The 20743-nt window shown below is 38.5% G+C and overlaps 4 long non-coding RNA genes across 4 annotated transcripts; all 4 read right to left on the bottom strand.

The window, feature by feature from the left end:
* Positions 1 to 12053: 12053 nt before the first annotated feature.
* LOC134600882 (uncharacterized) lies at positions 12054 to 12864 on the bottom strand. The gene is made up of 3 exons (XR_010090378.1): positions 12732 to 12864; positions 12458 to 12630; positions 12054 to 12112 (listed from the first exon to the last, which is right to left on the bottom strand). It is a non-coding gene; the product is annotated as an uncharacterized LOC134600882 (long non-coding RNA).
* Positions 12865 to 14466: 1602 nt separating this feature from the next.
* LOC134600881 (uncharacterized) lies at positions 14467 to 15277 on the bottom strand. The gene is made up of 3 exons (XR_010090377.1): positions 15145 to 15277; positions 14871 to 15043; positions 14467 to 14525 (listed from the first exon to the last, which is right to left on the bottom strand). It is a non-coding gene; the product is annotated as an uncharacterized LOC134600881 (long non-coding RNA).
* Positions 15278 to 16879: 1602 nt separating this feature from the next.
* On the bottom strand, positions 16880 to 17690 carry LOC134600880 (uncharacterized). Its single transcript, XR_010090376.1, has 3 exons — positions 17558 to 17690; positions 17284 to 17456; positions 16880 to 16938 (listed from the first exon to the last, which is right to left on the bottom strand). It is a non-coding gene; the product is annotated as an uncharacterized LOC134600880 (long non-coding RNA).
* Positions 17691 to 19292: 1602 nt separating this feature from the next.
* LOC134600887 (uncharacterized) lies at positions 19293 to 20107 on the bottom strand. Its single transcript, XR_010090383.1, has 3 exons — positions 19971 to 20107; positions 19697 to 19869; positions 19293 to 19351 (listed from the first exon to the last, which is right to left on the bottom strand). It is a non-coding gene; the product is annotated as an uncharacterized LOC134600887 (long non-coding RNA).
* Between the last annotated feature and the right edge of the window lie 636 nt (positions 20108 to 20743).

The following is a 20743-nucleotide window of genomic DNA, read 5'->3' as shown; positions in this document are numbered from 1 at the left end:
CTTATATACTCAAAACACACAATTGCTTTAAGGAAAATACTTTAGTAAATTAATGATCCTGTCATTGTACACGTTACATTTGTGTATGTATATGGACAAAGGTACAGGAAAAGAACATAATAATGAAGGATTATATCAGTGCTGTTTAAACGGAATGAACTATTACTGCTATGACGGAGCGAAAAACCAGCGTGGTACTACTTGATAGTTTATATGATACCATAAGAAATATAACGATGAAGGTTCATTTAAAAATAAACGACAGTTTGCATAAAATAAACGAAAAAGATTGTATGAGAGTGTCTCCATTACCGGCCGCTGTAAGCATACAAATGGTTAAACATATGACTTTAAGTGAACGGACACTAGACGTAGAAAGAATGTAACTGCCGGTACTCCCTGTAACTTGTAATGTGTGCTGGGGTAACCACCTTAGCGCTTAATCAGAAATGTTCATGAAAATGTATAACAACATGCTATAAAGGGCCAACGATAGACTGGCTGCCCGGCAAATGCTAAAAATGGGAACACGGTAAGCTTAATAGGCACCCTAATCATTACTGCTTTTAGAAGAAGTCAACTATAACTGAGCGCCCAATGTAGTATAATAAATAAGCTGAGACCTCTTAAAATGAAGTGGCGTATTTAAGCAAGAAGGCACCGTTGTAATCAGAGATGGTAATTGTATGAACTTTAACCAGAGGGAAGATAAACTAACTTAACTTGACATCTAATTTAAATACAGCCTAGTGTAATTAGGAACATGAGATGCAGGAGACAGAAGTGGGCGTAAAATAATCTTATTTAACAAGCTTACATATACCAAAGCACCTTAACTATGGTTTAAGAAAATTAATACACCGTGAATATATGACCTTAATTGCCCTAAAACATCCTGATTAGGATATTGATGTTCGTTTTTAATTTAGACATAAATACAATGAAAAGGCTGATTTTAACCCCTTAAGACCGCAGGACGTACCATGCCGTCCTTATTTGGGCGGCTCTAAACGCCGCAGGACGGCATGGTACGTCCTGGGCGGTCTTCAGCCCCACGTGGCCGGCGGCACATGGCCGCTGCAGATCGCGGTCGGGGGGCATGCCTGGCCCCCCAGGCAGCCCCCCTGTTCCTGGGGACCGCGGTCTGCAGCTTCTGATCGCAGTGACAGGCTGTCACTGCGATCGGTATTTACCATGTGTCAGCCGATTTTAAAATCGGCTGACACATGGAGCCGGCCGCGTTTTCACTGTGCAGATCGCGGTCGGGGGACATGCCTGGCCCTCCAGGCAGTCCCCCTGCGGTCAGTGACTGCGATCTGATCGCAGTGACAGCCTGTCACTGCGATCAGAGTTACTATGTGTCAGCCTATTGGCTGACCCATAGTAACTCCAATCAGGATCCCCCTGCAGATCGCGGTGGGGGGCATGCCTGGCCACCCAGGCACTCCCCCTGTGGCCAATTACCGCGATCTGCAGGAGGTGATCACAGTGACAGCCTGTCACTGTGATCACTGATCCTGTGTGTCAGCCAGTGATGTAAAATCACTGGCTGACACTGTCTCTGCCCCTCTCCTCCCCTATTAACCCCTTAAAGTAAAAAACAATAAAAATTAAAGTTAAAAATAAAATACACTTACATCATTTATATATATATTATATATGATCTATATATAATATATATATATATATATATATATGCACACATTTACACATACACTAAGTGTATTTTAATATTTATATATATATATATAATATATATAATTATATATATATATTAATATCAAAATACACGTAGAAGGATATTGATTAAATGTATACATAATTATAATTATATATATATATATTATAATAAAAAATATGTAAATACGTAAAAAAAAAAAATTAAAAATATATATGTGTGTAATTTCGTTCTAACTGTATTTTGATATTAATATATATATATATATATATCTCAAAATACACGTAGAACAAAATAATATATATATGTATATACCCAAGTATATACGTATACATCACTATATGTATAACTATATATAAATAAAAAATAATAGTAAAAAAATTATATACATATATATACATATATATACACACGTGTATATATAATAATTTTACATATATATTTATGTAATAATTTTACATAATTAGGTCCTTTTATTAATTACAATTAGCGGGACCTGCCTAACAACCCAGGCCGAAAGTATAGGGAATTTAATTTGCTAGCACTATATTTAACCCTATAACTTTCCAAGACACTATAAAACCTGTACATGGGGGGTACTGTTTTACTCGGGAGACATCGCTGAATACAAATATTTGTGTTTCAAAACCATAAAATTTATTACAACAATGATATCGTCAGGGAAAGTGAAATTTATTGCATTTTTCGCACACAAACGGCACTTACACTGACGATATTTTTGCTGTCATACTTTTTACTGTTTTGAAACACAAATATTTGTGTTCAGCAAAGTCTCCTGAGTATAACAGTACCCCTCATGTACAGGTTTTATGGTGTTTTCAAAAGTTACAGAGTCAAATATAAGGCTTGCGTTTCAGTTTTTTCACAATGAAATTCGCCAGATTGGTTACGTTGGCTTTGAGACCGTATAGTAGCCCAGAAATAAGAATTACCTCCATAATGGCATACCATTTGCAAAAGTAGACAACCCAAGGTATTGCAAATGGGGTATGTTCAGTCTTTTTTAGTAGCCACTTAGTCACAAACACTGGCCAAAATTGGCTTTCAAATTAGTTTTTTGCATTTTTCACACACAAACAAATATTAACGTTAACTTTGGCTAGTGTTTGTGACCAAGTGGCTACTAAAAAAGACTGGACATACCCCATTTGCAATACCTTGGGTTGTCTACTTTTGCAAATGGTATGCCATCATGGGGGTAATTCTCATTCCTGGGCTACCATACAGTCTCAAAGGCAACGTAACCAAACTGGCAAATTTCAATGTGAAAAAACTGAAAAGTGTAACATGCTATATTTGACCCTGTAACTTCCCAAAACACCATAAAACCTGTACATAGGGGGTACTGTTTTACACGTGAGACATTGCTGAATACAAATATGTGTATTTTATTGCAGTAAAAGCAAACAGTATTATGACATTCACAGTTAGAATGTCACATAGAACTAAGAAAATTTAAAAAAAATCATATTTTCTCTCATTTTTTTATATTTTATTCATATTACGTTATGTTCCATACCTAAATATTTGATGTTAAATGAAAGCCCTGTTTCCCCTGAACAAAATGATATATAATAAGTGTGGGTGCATTTAATATGAAAGAGGTAAATTATTGTTGAACAGACATATAGTCAAAATCTGTGGTTTGTTTACATTTTTTTTGGTTCACAACTTGTACATTTGGCTGCGGTCTTAAGGGGTTAAAGAAAGACTCATATGTACAGGAATAGTAATTTAGGCAAACGGACAACTAAACATTCCTAAATGGTACTGAGCTGACGACAGTTAACCGAAAGCCAGACCACGCGAAATGCCGTGGTACATAATGACCGATTAACGTGAGTGTTATAGAATTGAATGAAAGTTTAGGCGAAGATGTGAATGAAGATAAGTACAGGGAAACGTGCGAATGACAGAGTATAACTAACGGTGTAGCCGTACGATTGCTGGCTGTTTAGTGATACTCCTCAGACAGATTAGTGTATATAAAAGGGCGTATACATATAACTGTACTAAGAAAAACACAGTAGATGACAACAATAGTACAAAGCTTATTGACGGCCAAATGAAGAATCTTTGGCAATTATATACTATAAGATAATAATATCAAAAGTAGACAGCTGCTGCTGTATAAATGTACATAAGAGCATGGAGAGCGTGTGTGCATGCTTTCATTACCACAACTAAATTGTCAGGGGAATACAGTTGCAAATAATTGCCACACCATAAAAAAACGAAATTTAACCAGAACCGTATAAATACCATAAACTTAACTTTTAATGTATACAGAGCGTGTGGAGCCGTTAGGCACCCGACACCAGCAGGACCTAGACCCATCTGATAATTACATTCAGTTTTTTGACACAGTGTAAAATGTGAAAAAGTATATGAAAGTTTATACAAACCTTTAAATGAATGAAACCCATATATATTGACCATAGCCACAAGGTGGCGATATTTAGCCCCACCTACTGAGTAAACGACATTCTGACAGTTAAAACCTTTTACTTTTTTTAAACCAAAACAGCGTAGATAAATTATACAAAGAAGTATTATACACACCTCTAGAGAGGCATTCTGAGGTGTTCTCTATATCGCTACAAATAATTATTATGTTAAACAGGTTGCTTATGAAAAATGAAACAATTGCTAGCTGGGGCACAATCTATAAAAGAAATAACAGCTTCATAAAATCAATGTATTTGTACATTTTCTAAAATGCAATGAACGTCTGTCCAATGTTGCGAAAACATTAACAGCAAGATAAACATATGTAAGAGGTAGCTACAAAACAGTATTGCAGCGTCTGAATGGTAAAACGAAGCCGGTACGCGGCATGCAAGCGAGTATGCACCCTTTATGTGCCGTGCCCCTGTGAGTACGTGGGGGGTCCCTTTGAGGCTAGCACGTTGCTGGGGAGCCTGAGGGACGAAGGGGTTCCCTAACTAATGCTGCTCGTGGCGCTGGATGCGCCCGTGCAGTCACTCACTGTTTTACCCGTGGGACAGCCTTGTACAGCGGTTTAGGCTTCCATTTACCGGCCCGACCTCGATATGATGACCCTATCTCGCTTGCCGCCGCGTCTGGATTACGTGAACCGGAAGTAGAACGAATCACTTCCGAGATCGTCGACAGGTAAGCAGGGGCTCACCGGGTTTAAATAGGGATGATAGTGCCTCCCACAATTACAGGCCAAGCCGTCTGTCTGTCTGTCTGTCTGTCTGTCTGTCTGTCTGTCTGTCTGTCTTTACATTTTCTATGGAATAGTGTATACAGTTTAGACGCACTTTTTTCAGTATGTAGTATATTTTATATTTCTTTGCATTCAATCTGTTCTTCCAATTCTCTCTTGTATATATCACCCCCTTATCTTTTTTACTCACCTCATATTCCTATATTTTGATTCACCCCTTATTCTTATACCTTTACACTACATATCTATTGTATAACTACCAATATAGTACCTTGGGATGTTTCGATCCAATAATTCTCTGTATTTTTTTTACTAATAAGTCTTTAACCCCTTAAGACCGCAGCCAAATGTACAAGTTGTGAACCAAAAAAAATGTAAACAAACCACAGATTTTGACTATATGTCTGTTCAACAATAATTTACCTCTTTCATATTAAATGCACCCACACTTATTATATATAATTTTGTTCAGGGGAAACAGGGCTTTCATTTAACATCAAATATTTAGGTATGGAACATAACGTAATATGAATAAAATATAAAAAAAATGAGAGAAAATATGATTTTTTTTAAATTTTCTTAGTTCTATGTGACATTCTAACTGTGAATGTCATAATACTGTTTGCTTTTACTGCAATACAATACACATATTTGTATTCAGCGATGTCTCACGTGTAAAACAGTACCCCCTATGTACAGGTTTTATGGTGTTTTGGGAAGTTACAGGGTCAAATATAGCATGTTACACTTTTCAGTTTTTTCACATTGAAATTTGCCAGTTTGGTTATGTTGCCTTTGAGACTGTATGGTAGCCCAGGAATGAAAATTACCCCCATGATGGCATACCATTTGCAAAAGTAGACAACCCAAGGTATTGCAAATGGGGTATGTCCAGTCTTTTTTAGTAGCCACTTGGTCACAAACACTAGCCAAAGTTAACGTTAATATTTGTTTGTGTGTGAAAAATGCAAAAAACTAATTTGAAAGCCAATTTTGGCCAGTGTTTGTGACTAAGTGGCTACTAAAAAAGACTGAACATACCCCATTTGCAATACCTTGGGTTGTCTACTTTTGCAAATGGTATGCCATTATGGAGGTAATTCTTATTTCTGGGCTACTATACGGTCTCAAAGCCAACGTAACCAATCTGGCGAATTTCATTGTGAAAAAACTGAAACGCAAGCCTTATATTTGACTCTGTAACTTTTGAAAACACCATAAAACCTGTACATGAGGGGTACTGTTATACTCAGGAGACTTTGCTGAACACAAATGTTTGTGTTTCAAAACAGTAAAAAGTATGACAGCAAAAATATCGTCAGTGTAAGTGCCGTTTGTGTGCGAAAAATGCAATAAATTTCACTTTCCCTGACGATATCATTGTTGTAATAAATTTTACGGTTTTGAAACACAAATATTTGTATTCAGCGATGTCTCCCGAGTAAAACAGTACCCCCCATGTACAGGTTTTATAGTGTCTTGGAAAGTTATAGGGTTAAATATAGTGCTAGCAAATTAAATTCCCTATACTTTCGGCCTGGGTTGTTAGGCAGGTCCCGCTAATTGTAATTAATTAGGATACCTAATTATGTAAAATTATTACATAAATATATATGTAAAATTATTATATATACACGTGTGTGTGTGTGTGTGTATATATATATATATATATATATATGTATATATATGTATATAATTTTTTTACAATTATTTTTATTTATATATAGGTATACATATAGTGATGTATATGTATATACTTGGGTATATACATATATATATATTATTTCGTTCTACGTGTATTTTGATATCTATATCTATATATATATATATATATATATATATATATATATATATATATATATATATATATATAATTATCAAAATACAGTTAGAATGAAATTACACACATATATTTTTAATTATTTATTTTTTTATTTTAATTTTTTTTACGTATTTACATATTTTTTTATTATAATATATATCTATATATATATATATATATATAATTATAATTATGTGTATATTTAATCAATATCCTTCTACGTGTATTTTGATATTAATATATATATATATATATATATATATATATATAATTATATATATAAATATTAAAATTATATATATAAATATTAAAATACACTTAGTGTATGTGTAAATGTGTGCGTATATATATATATATATTATATATAGATCATATATATAATATATATAAATGATGTAAGTGTATTTTATTTTTAACTTTAATTTTTTTTTTTTTTTACATTAAGGGGTTAATAGGGGAGGAGAGGGGCAGAGACAGTGTCAGCCAGTGATTTTACATCACTGGCTGACACACAGGATCAGTGATCACAGTGACAGGCTGTCACTGTGATCACCTCCTGCAGATCGCGGTAATTGGCCACAGGGGGAGTGCCTGGGTGGCCAGGCATGCCCCCCACCGCGATCTGCAGGGGGATCCTGATTGGAGTTACTATGGGTCAGCCAATAGGCTGACACATAGTAACTCTGATCGCAGTGACAGGCTGTCACTGCGATCAGATCGCAGGGAGAGGCTGTCTCTGCATTCAGATCGCAGAGACAGCCTCTCCCTGCTGCGATCATACTCTGCAGATCGCGGTCACTGACCGCAGGGGGACTGCCTGGGGGGCCAGGCATGTCCCCCGACCGCGATCTGCTGCAGAGAATTCCGCCGGCTCCATGTGTCAGCCGATTTTAAAATCGGCTGACACATGGTAAATACCGATCGCAGTGACAGCCTGTCACTGCGATCGGAAGCTGCAGACCGCGGTCCCCAGGCACAGGGGGGCTGCCTGGGGGGCCAGGCATGCCCCCCGACCGCGATCTGCAGCGGCCATGTTCCGCCGGCCACGGGGGGGGCAAGACCGCCCAGGACGTACCATGCCGTCCTGCGGCGTTTAGAGCCGCCCAAATAAGGACGGCATGGTACGTCCTGCGGTCTTAAGGGGTTAAGTTCTTACTAATGTGCCTTTCATTCTTATTTTTTGTATTTTTACATTGATATGGACATGCATTGTCCAAATGATGGATTTTATGTGAAGAGAAATCTATCAGAAGTATGGAGGAAACCAACGGACCATATGAAACGCATTTGCGTTCCAGACCCACATTGCTGATGTCATCATCGATCGCTGCCCGAGATCTATCACTTCCGGGTTGGTGGAACGTATTTGCATTCCAGTGAAGCCGGCCGGAACACCTTTTAAGGACATACCTATCTGACTGATTGGCAATAGATAAAAAAAAAAAGTTAAAATCCATAATCAGGGGGGCGGGGCCTGACCGCAGAGCCGAGAGGACGCTTGTCTCAGGGGCTCCGGCTACTTCATACAGTTAAAGCGAATTTAAGAAAAGAAAACGACGATTAAGCGGCAAATAAAGGTCTCCCAGCACAAAGGGACACCGAGGTGCACACGCAGATACCAGTTAAGAGGCAAAAAAAGAGATACGCACCCGGTACCCTGGCAAGGCCTACCAGCATGGTGGACGCGAGAGAGGCGGCCGCTCTCCTGCTCCCCAACACGACTGGAGACCTGATCTGGGGCCCTCGTTCCCCCCCCTGTGGCCTGGTGGGGGTTATCCCGGGCCGTCCCCAAGCATCTGAGAGCGCTACAGCGACGGGCACTCCTTCCGACTCAACAAATATGGCGGATGCCATGAGGCACTTAGACACAACTGAAGACCAGCCAGACATCTTGGTTAGGCTGGACAGAGCTTTTGCAAAGTTCTGGCGCAACCTCGAGGAGAGAATGCATCTCGCTGCCCAACAGCAGCCTAAGAATTGCTCCCCTCCACTCGTAACCAAGCGAAAGACGCCTGCAACTCCAGAGAAGACGAAGGCCCCAAAATGGTGGCAAGGTGGGAGGATCCCGTCGCTCCGGCGCACCTTCACACGGCGCCTCAGACAGAGACACATTTGCACAAGCACTTCGAGCACCCAGAAGACACTCACGCAGCAGAGCCGACAGCGGACCACAAGCATACCTACAAGCACTGCTCCTAAGGGCAAGCTCCATGGAGACTCAGCACGGATTTCTGGCAGTGACCGGAGCGAGCAGCATATCTACCCACACACCGCCAGTCCGAGGGGAATGCGGTACACATCAGAGCAGCAACTGTCAGCGCGAGGGGAACACATCCACCCCAACAAGGCATCAGAAGAAACACCTCGAGAAGGGGACTTAATGTTAGGGTTCCAACGATGGGAGTCGGCTGACTGCTACATGCAAACATGGAAGACCCCTATAGCTATGGACGTTCAGCAGAGAACCATGCACAACATAGGGGGCGAGTAATGTACAGACCGCAGACCAGTACTTGAAATCCTGTTGGGGTTACTTGTTTGGTGGTTCTGTGGACTTTCCGCATTCACGTATAGTTTATCTATGTTTGTTAGTGTGTTATTAGTTGCTCTCCTCACTCACGCTGCACCTGAGCTTATATGTACTAATTATCATAATAGGTACTTCCTTGTTTTTGCAGCTGAGGCTTAAATGTTTTTGCTACATAAAGCATAACGGCGAAAACGCAACCTTACCCAAAGTTAGCTAAGACTACAAGCCACGAAACGTTATGTACACAGCCTCTGTCTTGATCGATAGATACTAGACAGCATTGTTTAAAGAATGCCCCGCTAAGGAGAATATTTATTGTTGTTTTCAACATAAGAGTGCCAACACATGTCACAGGTAGCTACCCGCTACACACATAAGTAGACGGTCTACAGACCGCAGTCTCCCACCCCCCTCCCTCCCCCCCGCCTGACACCAGCTCAGCCCGAAGAAACATGCTGCCCAAGGGCATAAATTTACAGCCACATAAAGCTCATGGGCCGGGAGACGGAATACCACGTGCAGTTATGCTTTAAGTTTTAATGTTGTTTTATTGTTGGTTAGGCCTAGCACCACGGGTATAGGTGGAGTATGTTATTTTATTATTTTATCACACTCACATAAACTGACCCTCGAAACATAGCCTGTTAACGACAAGCACATTAAGCCCACGAACATGCCATGTGGGCCCACAGTTTAGCATTCATTTCCCAGTCACCCTATCTGTGCTAGACTGAAAAGCTTCTGCAAACACCTACTTCACGACTAAAATGTTCAGATATGTATTAAGCCTGTGGTTACGATGCTTCGTTACTTTTACTACTGATCGTTCAACTTGTTGGTATAACTATGCTACACCTTATTCATATAAAATGAGGCTGATACTCACAGGAGATGCTATATTGTGTTAGCCTGCTCCCAACCTGTACAAAAATGTGCATTCCCTACTCTTTATTCTGTACCCCGTCATATATATGCCTCAATAAAAGAAAGATGGACAAAAAAAAAATCCATAATCAGCGAAGCCTTTAATTAAAATAATAATAATAATAACAAGCAAGTATTTAACCAGGAAAGGCACATTCAGATTACTCTGGTTTTTAAGTACGTCCTGGGGATGTTAACCTTAGCCCAACATCCAGGGGTTGTTACTATTACTCAATTTAATGGTACTCATTTTATTTACTTCGAAAGGATGAAGGGCTGAGTCAAAAGAAAGGACACGGGAAAGAATTTGGAAAATAAATAAATGCTGGAGAAAAAAAATGAATGCAGGCCACAATAAAAAATAATCCATCTTCTTGGTTGGCTAGCAAGTCATGAGAGAATTGAGACTTCTAGTTAAGTGATTAACCCTAAGTATAAAATTTGCTTTTGTAAATTTGGCTGAATTAGGCCTTGATGTAATATTTCGGGGTAAACTTTTAAAATGGTTTAATATTTAGAATTTTTTTTATATTTTTTTGATAGCTTCATATATTTTTATATTGACACATCTCTGAACATGTTATTTATATAAGGAATAAAGAATATATTACTTTTCCTTCTAAAACCAGTGTTCGGTGATAAAAAAAAGACATTCAGACAGACTATATAGAAGCAGATTAGGTAAAGTTTATTTTTGTCAACAAAGCCACCTTCAGCTGCGAGCTGTTCATTTTACAGGAATTCTTCTGTAGTTTGTTTCGTGTCCCGCATTAAGAATCTATTGTTCTTCTAGTCTTCTTGCCTTCTTACAGTTATTTGCTATTAAAGGGAAATAAATCTCAGGTCATTACACCCATATACATGCAGTTAGTCAAGTGTATTAAATAAAACATACATATTTTACCTTGTATAATGTGCTGTCAAACAGCAATACGTTATTGATACATTATTGTGACTGGGATATCCACCTGTAAAATTTCTGGTATTGCTGGCAAATTAACCCCATTAAGGTATAACTCTACACCTTCTATGGATGTTTACAAAATTACAAAGTGGCTAGCATTTTATGTGTTGGTTTGAGCTTATAGGTTCAGTGTGAATTGCAAACCATGCATTTACAAGATTCAAAATGCAAAGAAGACAGTGAAAGGTGCTTATGTTTGCATGTCTCCTTAAGGACTGCAGACATGGCAAATAATGTATAAAAAGTACAAGCATCCTAACAGTCTCGATTTCAGTGGGACAGTCACTATTTTGGGGTCCTGTTTTTCTTCAGATCCTGGCATCTCATATTTGGGGACACCAAGGAACTGTCCTCGGGCACCAAACCGTAAGTGCCTCATGTGATGTGCTTGTGCTGTGCAACAGGCACTATGGCCACGCAGGGAGCATATCCCCACCGCTCCTCATATGGTCCTAAATGCCGACCACGCAGCCTACCTGTGAACCGCCATTATGGGTGTCACAAGTAACGTGGGTTGCGTACCTGATGATGTCCCCTCAGGGCCCTGCCCACGCCTTCCCAATTCCCCCATCGCAATTGTCAGGAGTTACAAGAGTAGAAAGTAAAAAATGAATACAATACTCCAGCATGCAGCTGAGGAAGGGAGACTGAAATAAAATCTCAAGTCATAACTAACAGAAATAGCAAGTGGATAGCAGATAACTAGAGAATGAATCACAGAACACCATAACAGAGTTATATGTACATTGTGTTCCTAACGATGTACATTTACATACAAACCTGAAAAACCAAACAAGGTGTGTTTTGAACTCCCCACAATTCCCACTTTAATAAGTAAACTTGCTTGTGATTATTTGGGATTGCATAAAGTAAAATAAAAACTGTTAAGCAGAATAATAGCAAAATACTAATTAAATTTACCTCTACAGTCACGTTTCCGCGTTCAATTTTCACTAGTCCATATATGATGCATTAAATCACTGCAAACATGGATCTTAAGGAAGTCAACTATGGAATTAAAATATCTATCTATTTATCTATCTATATATTTATCATCTAAGTGTAATTTCAGCTTAACTGTTGTAGGCTAAATTGTACAAGTCGATTATCAAGTGACCACTGTTTGCTTTTTTAGTAAACAAAACAAACCATTATTGTTGGGCAGAAATAACATCCCCAGGTTGTACTCGAAAACCAGAGTATATCTGAATGTACCTTTCCTGGCTAAACACATTAACCTTATTTAGCCACCCAATGTCACCCATGTTAACTGCACAATTAAATACAGAATACAATTGAAAATTAGACTGTGTTAAAAAGGATACAAAGCAGCACCTATATCAGAGTATAGATAGAGGACTCCATCAGCAAGAACACTGTGTTACTGATGCATTGATTGTTTTGGGTTTTCGATTAATTTGATGCAAAATTTACACATGGCACCAAATGTGTATGCAAATGCCCCTCCGCTAAGATGGATCACTACGTACTTATGCTCCTGGAAGACAAAATATTAAATACATAGATTAGACTCTCATTTTATACAAGGCAAAACAAAAATATGAAAACCTGATAAAAACAAACAAAACAAAAGCACACCTCCAGAAGTCACTGTTGGGGTCATATTACACTGCTGGGCAAAACGTTCCATGCACCTCACTTTTGGACCGAACATTCGGAGAGAGCCTTTCAGTGATACAAAGACAACGTGTTTCAAATTGGGCTACTGCCAGTGTACAAAGAGTTAGGCAAACATATTTATAGACAGAAGTTACAGCAAAAGTAACATGACAAGATTACATCAGCTAAACACAATATTGTTTATTTAGCAGCCAACAACATGTATTTCTGGTAGCGAGGTTAAAAGGTTATCTCTTTGATGGTCTGCAACAGGGTTTACTTTTAAGCTGACATTTAAGAATTGCTATTTCTAAAATAGTCTGTCCATTTACGTACTTCATTTTTAACCCTTTCATCGACACTTACAGAATATACCTTTTATAAATTAAAAGGTAACTCTCCAATCCCTTTTCCTCCAATTCATCACTCTGCAGCTCACCCACGGCATTTTGCGATACCCCTTTTCAATTTCTTGTTTTTTTAATTATTCAGCGTTTATTGAGAATACATCACAACACAGTATATGAAACCAAAGCAGGGAAAAAAGAAAGGCGACATACATTATACCATAGCTGTTAATTTACGGGAATTCTTCCATAGTCTGTATCGTCTCCCTCATGACGAACCAGTGTTCCCTCCAATCTTCTGGCCTTTTTATAGTAATTTGCTGTTAAAAGAAAATAAATCTCAGGTCACTATACCCTTGAACAAAGAGTTAAAGGACCACTATAGGCACCCAGACCACTTCAGGTCCGGCTTGGTTTAACACTTATTCTTATAATAGGGTTAATCCAGCCTCTAGTGGCTGTCTCATTGACATTGTGATTAACCCCATTAAGGTATAACTCTACACCTTCTATGGATGTTTACAAAATTACAAAGTGGCTAGCATTTTATGTGTTGGTTTGAGCTTATAGGTTCAGTGTGAATTGCAAACCATGCATTTACAAGATTCAAAATGCAAAGAAGACAGTGAAAGGTGCTTATGTTTGCATGTCTCCTTAAGGACTGCAGACATGGCAAATAATGTATAAAAAGTACAAGCATCCTAACAGTCTCGATTTCAGTGGGACAGTCACTATTTTGGGGTCCTGTTTTTCTTCAGATCCTGGCATCTCATATTTGGGGACACCAAGGAACTGTCCTCGGGCACCAAACCGTAAGTGCCTCATGTGATGTGCTTGTGCTGTGCAACAGGCACTATGGCCACGCAGGGAGCATATCCCCACCGCTCCTCATATGGTCCTAAATGCCGACCACGCAGCCTACCTGTGAACCGCCATTATGGGTGTCACAAGTAACGTGGGTTGCGTACCTGATGATGTCCCCTCAGGGCCCTGCCCACGCCTTCCCAATTCCCCCATCGCAATTGTCAGGAGTTACAAGAGTAGAAAGTAAAAAATGAATACAATACTCCAGCATGCAGCTGAGGAAGGGAGACTGAAATAAAATCTCAAGTCATAACTAACAGAAATAGCAAGTGGATAGCAGATAACTAGAGAATGAATCACAGAACACCATAACAGAGTTATATGTACATTGTGTTCCTAACGATGTACATTTACATACAAACCTGAAAAACCAAACAAGGTGTGTTTTGAACTCCCCACAATTCCCACTTTAATAAGTAAACTTGCTTGTGATTATTTGGGATTGCATAAAGTAAAATAAAAACTGTTAAGCAGAATAATAGCAAAATACTAATTAAATTTACCTCTACAGTCACGTTTCCGCGTTCAATTTTCACTAGTCCATATATGATGCATTAAATCACTGCAAACATGGATCTTAAGGAAGTCAACTATGGAATTAAAATATCTATCTATTTATCTATCTATATATTTATCATCTAAGTGTAATTTCAGCTTAACTGTTGTAGGCTAAATTGTACAAGTCGATTATCAAGTGACCACTGTTTGCTTTTTTAGTAAACAAAACAAACCATTATTGTTGGGCAGAAATAACATCCCCAGGTTGTACTCGAAAACCAGAGTATATCTGAATGTACCTTTCCTGGCTAAACACATTAACCTTATTTAGCCACCCAATGTCACCCATGTTAACTGCACAATTAAATACAGAATACAATTGAAAATTAGACTGTGTTAAAAAGGATACAAAGCAGCACCTATATCAGAGTATAGATAGAGGACTCCATCAGCAAGAACACTGTGTTACTGATGCATTGATTGTTTTGGGTTTTCGATTAATTTGATGCAAAATTTACACATGGCACCAAATGTGTATGCAAATGCCCCTCCGCTAAGATGGATCACTACGTACTTATGCTCCTGGAAGACAAAATATTAAATACATAGATTAGACTCTCATTTTATACAAGGCAAAACAAAAATATGAAAACCTGATAAAAACAAACAAAACAAAAGCACACCTCCAGAAGTCACTGTTGGGGTCATATTACACTGCTGGGCAAAACGTTCCATGCACCTCACTTTTGGACCGAACATTCGGAGAGAGCCTTTCAGTGATACAAAGACAACGTGTTTCAAATTGGGCTACTGCCAGTGTACAAAGAGTTAGGCAAACATATTTATAGACAGAAGTTACAGCAAAAGTAACATGACAAGATTACATCAGCTAAACACAATATTGTTTATTTAGCAGCCAACAACATGTATTTCTGGTAGCGAGGTTAAAAGGTTATCTCTTTGATGGTCTGCAACAGGGTTTACTTTTAAGCTGACATTTAAGAATTGCTATTTCTAAAATAGTCTGTCCATTTACGTACTTCATTTTTAACCCTTTCATCGACACTTACAGAATATACCTTTTATAAATTAAAAGGTAACTCTCCAATCCCTTTTCCTCCAATTCATCACTCTGCAGCTCACCCACGGCATTTTGCGATACCCCTTTTCAATTTCTTGTTTTTTTAATTATTCAGCGTTTATTGAGAATACATCACAACACAGTATATGAAACCAAAGCAGGGAAAAAAGAAAGGCGACATACATTATACCATAGCTGTTAATTTACGGGAATTCTTCCATAGTCTGTATCGTCTCCCTCATGACGAACCAGTGTTCCCTCCAATCTTCTGGCCTTTTTATAGTAATTTGCTGTTAAAAGAAAATAAATCTCAGGTCACTATACCCTTGAACAAAGAGTTAAAGGACCACTATAGGCACCCAGACCACTTCAGGTCCGGCTTGGTTTAACACTTATTCTTATAATAGGGTTAATCCAGCCTCTAGTGGCTGTCTCATTGACATTGTGATTAACCCCATTAAGGTATAACTCTACACCTTCTATGGATGTTTACAAAATTACAAAGTGGCTAGCATTTTATGTGTTGGTTTGAGCTTATAGGTTCAGTGTGAATTGCAAACCATGCATTTACAAGATTCAAAATGCAAAGAAGACAGTGAAAGGTGCTTATGTTTGCATGTCTCCTTAAGGACTGCAGACATGGCAAATAATGTATAAAAAGTACAAGCATCCTAACAGTCTCGATTTCAGTGGGACAGTCACTATTTTGGGGTCCTGTTTTTCTTCAGATCCTGGCATCTCATATTTGGGGACACCAAGGAACTGTCCTCGGGCACCAAACCGTAAGTGCCTCATGTGATGTGCTTGTGCTGTGCAACAGGCACTATGGCCACGCAGGGAGCATATCCCCACCGCTCCTCATATGGTCCTAAATGCCGACCACGCAGCCTACCTGTGAACCGCCATTATGGGTGTCACAAGTAACGTGGGTTGCGTACCTGATGATGTCCCCTCAGGGCCCTGCCCACGCCTTCCCAATTCCCCCATCGCAATTGTCAGGAGTTACAAGAGTAGAAAGTAAAAAATGAATACAATACTCCAGCATGCAGCTGAGGAAGGGAGACTGAAATAAAATCTCAAGTCATAACTAACAGAAATAGCAAGTGGATAGCAGATAACTAGAGAATGAATCACAGAACACCATAACAGAGTTATATGTACATTGTGTTCCTAACGATGTACATTTACATACAAACCTGAAAAACCAAACAAGGTGTGTTTTGAACTCCCCACAATTCCCACTTTAATAAGTAAACTTGCTTGTGATTATTTGGGATTGCATAAAGTAAAATAAAAACTGTTAAGCAGAATAATAGCAAAATACTAATTAAATTTACCTCTACAGTCACGTTTCCGCGTTCAATTTTCACTAGTCCATATATGATGCATTAAATCACTGCAAACATGGATCTTAAGGAAGTCAACTATGGAATTAAAATATCTATCTATTTATCTATCTATATATTTATCATCTAAGTGTAATTTCAGCTTAACTGTTGTAGGCTAAATTGTACAAGTCGATTATCAAGTGACCACTGTTTGCTTTTTTAGTAAACAAAACAAACCATTATTGTTGGGCAGAAATAACATCCCCAGGTTGTACTCGAAAACCAGAGTATATCTGAATGTACCTTTCCTGGCTAAACACATTAACCTTATTTAGCCACCCAATGTCACCCATGTTAACTGCACAATTAAATACAGAATACAATTGAAAATTAGACTGTGTTAAAAAGGATACAAAGCAGCACCTATATCAGAGTATAGATAGAGGACTCCATCAGCAAGAACACTGTGTTACTGATGCATTGATTGTTTTGGGTTTTCGATTAATTTGATGCAAAATTTACACATGGCACCAAATGTGTATGCAAATGCCCCTCCGCTAAGATGGATCACTACGTACTTATGCTCCTGGAAGACAAAATATTAAATACATAGATTAGACTCTCATTTTATACAAGGCAAAACAAAAATATGAAAACCTGATAAAAACAAACAAAACAAAAGCACACCTCCAGAAGTCACTGTTGGGGTCATATTACACTGCTGGGCAAAACGTTCCATGCACCTCACTTTTGGACCGAACATTCGGAGAGAGCCTTTCAGTGATACAAAGACAACGTGTTTCAAATTGGGCTACTGCCAGTGTACAAAGAGTTAGGCAAACATATTTATAGACAGAAGTTACAGCAAAAGTAACATGACAAGATTACATCAGCTAAACACAATATTGTTTATTTAGCAGCCAACAACATGTATTTCTGGTAGCGAGGTTAAAAGGTTATCTCTTTGATGGTCTGCAACAGGGTTTACTTTTAAGCTGACATTTAAGAATTGCTATTTCTAAAATAGTCTGTCCATTTACGTACTTCATTTTTAACCCTTTCATCGACACTTACAGAATATACCTTTTATAAATTAAAAGGTAACTCTCCAATCCCTTTTCCTCCAATTCATCACTCTGCAGCTCACCCACGGCATTTTGCGATACCCCTTTTCAATTTCTTGTTTTTTTAATTATTCAGCGTTTATTGAGAATACATCACAACACAGTATATGAAACCAAAGCAGGGAAAAAAGAAAGGCGACATACATTATACCATAGCTGTTAATTTACGGGAATTCTTCCATAGTCTGTATCGTCTCCCTCATGACGAACCAGTGTTCCCTCCAATCTTCTGGCCTTTTTATAGTAATTTGCTGTTAAAAGAAAATAAATCTCAGGTCACTATACCCTTGAACAAAGAGTTAAAGGACCACTATAGGCACCCAGACCACTTCAGGTCCGGCTTGGTTTAACACTTATTCTTATAATAGGGTTAATCCAGCCTCTAGTGGCTGTCTCATTGACATTGTGATTAACCCCATTAAGGTATAACTCTACACCTTCTATGGATGTTTACAAAATTACAAAGTGGCTAGCATTTTATGTGTTGGTTTGAGCTTATAGGTTCAGTGTGAATTGCAAACCATGCATTTACAAGATTCAAAATGCAAAGAAGACAGTGAAAGGTGCTTATGTTTGCATGTCTCCTTAAGGACTGCAGACATGGCAAATAATGTATAAAAAGTACAAGCATCCTAACAGTCTCGATTTCAGTGGGACAGTCACTATTTTGGGGTCCTGTTTTTCTTCAGATCCTGGCATCTCATATTTGGGGACACCAAGGAACTGTCCTCGGGCACCAAACCGTAAGTGCCTCATGTGATGTGCTTGTGCTGTGCAACAGGCACTATGGCCACGCAGGGAGCATATCCCCACCGCTCCTCATATGGTCCTAAATGCCGACCACGCAGCCTACCTGTGAACCGCCATTATGGGTGTCACAAGTAACGTGGGTTGCGTACCTGATGATGTCCCCTCAGGGCCCTGCCCACGCCTTCCCAATTCCCCCATCGCAATTGTCAGGAGTTACAAGAGTAGAAAGTAAAAAATGAATACAATACTCCAGCATGCAGCTGAGGAAGGGAGACTGAAATAAAATCTCAAGTCATAACTAACAGAAATAGCAAGTGGATAGCAGATAACTAGAGAATGAATCACAGAACACCATAACAGAGTTATATGTACATTGTGTTCCTAACGATGTACATTTACATACAAACCTGAAAAACCAAACAAGGTGTGTTTTGAACTCCCCACAATTCCCACTTTAATAAGTAAACTTGCTTGTGATTATTTGGGATTGCATAAAGTAAAATAAAAACTGTTAAGCAGAATAATAGCAAAATACTAATTAAATTTACCTCTACAGTCACGTTTCCGCGTTCAATTTTCACTAGTCCATATATGATGCATTAAATCACTGCAAACATGGATCTTAAGGAAGTCAACTATGGAATTAAAATATCTATCTATTTATCTATCTATATATTTATCATCTAAGTGTAATTTCAGCTTAACTGTTGTAGGCTAAATTGTACAAGTCGATTATCAAGTGACCACTGTTTGCTTTTTTAGTAAACAAAACAAACCATTATTGTTGGGCAGAAATAACATCCCCAGGTTGTACTCGAAAACCAGAGTATATCTGAATGTACCTTTCCTGGCTAAACACATTAACCTTATTTAGCCACCCAATGTCACCCATGTTAACTGCACAATTAAATACAGAATACAATTGAAAATTAGACTGTGTTAAAAAGGATACAAAGCAGCACCTATATCAGAGTATAGATAGAGGACTCCATCAGCAAGAACACTGTGTTACTGATGCATTGATTGTTTTGGGTTTTCGATTAATTTGATGCAAAATTTACACATGGCACCAAATGTGTATGCAAATGCCCCTCCGCTAAGATGGATCACTACGTACTTATGCTCCTGGAAGACAAAATATTAAATACATAGATTAGACTCTCATTTTATACAAGGCAAAACAAAAATATGAAAACCTGATAAAAACAAACAAAACAAAAGCACACCTCCAGAAGTCACTGTTGGGGTCATATTACACTGCTGGGCAAAACGTTCCATGCACCTCACTTTTGGACCGAACATTCGGAGAGAGCCTTTCAGTGATACAAAGACAACGTGTTTCAAATTGGGCTACTGCCAGTGTACAAAGAGTTAGGCAAACATATTTATAGACAGAAGTTACAGCAAAAGTAACATGACAAGATTACATCAGCTAAACACGATATTGTTTATTTAGCAGCCAACAACATGTATTTCTGGTAGCGAGGTTAAAAGGTTATCTCTTTGATGGTCTGCAACAGGGTTTACTTTTTTTTTTTTTTTTTTGTCAATCTTTATTTTATTTGTGCTTAGAGAGAACAGGGATGCCTAGCTCGCCACAACAGCGGGCATAGACAGGCATATAGACACATCGTGTCATAAACATAACAATACTTTGCAGTAAAATATCACATTGTGGTACAAATCGTTAGGTATTGTGAAAGTAACTATACACAAATTTGTTTTGTTTTTATAGTGGGCTAGAGCGTTAAAACGAGTTGTCTCCTCTATGACTGTAAAGGTGCCAGGCTAGAGATGGCATTGTCAATGTTGTAAGGGGTGTGTTGGTTTGTGTGCTTGGGGCCTATATGGTAATTGTCCTCCCACCTGGTGTTGGTGTAGCAGGGCTCTATTTAGCTAGTCGTTGTGTTCGGTCGCCCCCCTATTTGCTTAGTAAATTGTAGTGGTGAGAGCGTGTTGTCCTACCATAGCGGTCTAGTGTATACTCAGTGTTCTGTGG

Source organism: Pelobates fuscus, chromosome 3, assembly GCF_036172605.1.
Source record: "Pelobates fuscus isolate aPelFus1 chromosome 3, aPelFus1.pri, whole genome shotgun sequence".
NCBI classification, from domain to species: Eukaryota; Metazoa; Chordata; class Amphibia; order Anura; family Pelobatidae; genus Pelobates; species Pelobates fuscus.
The sequence above is the reverse complement of the archived record's forward strand: the minus strand, read 5'-3'. Positions and strand labels throughout refer to the sequence as shown.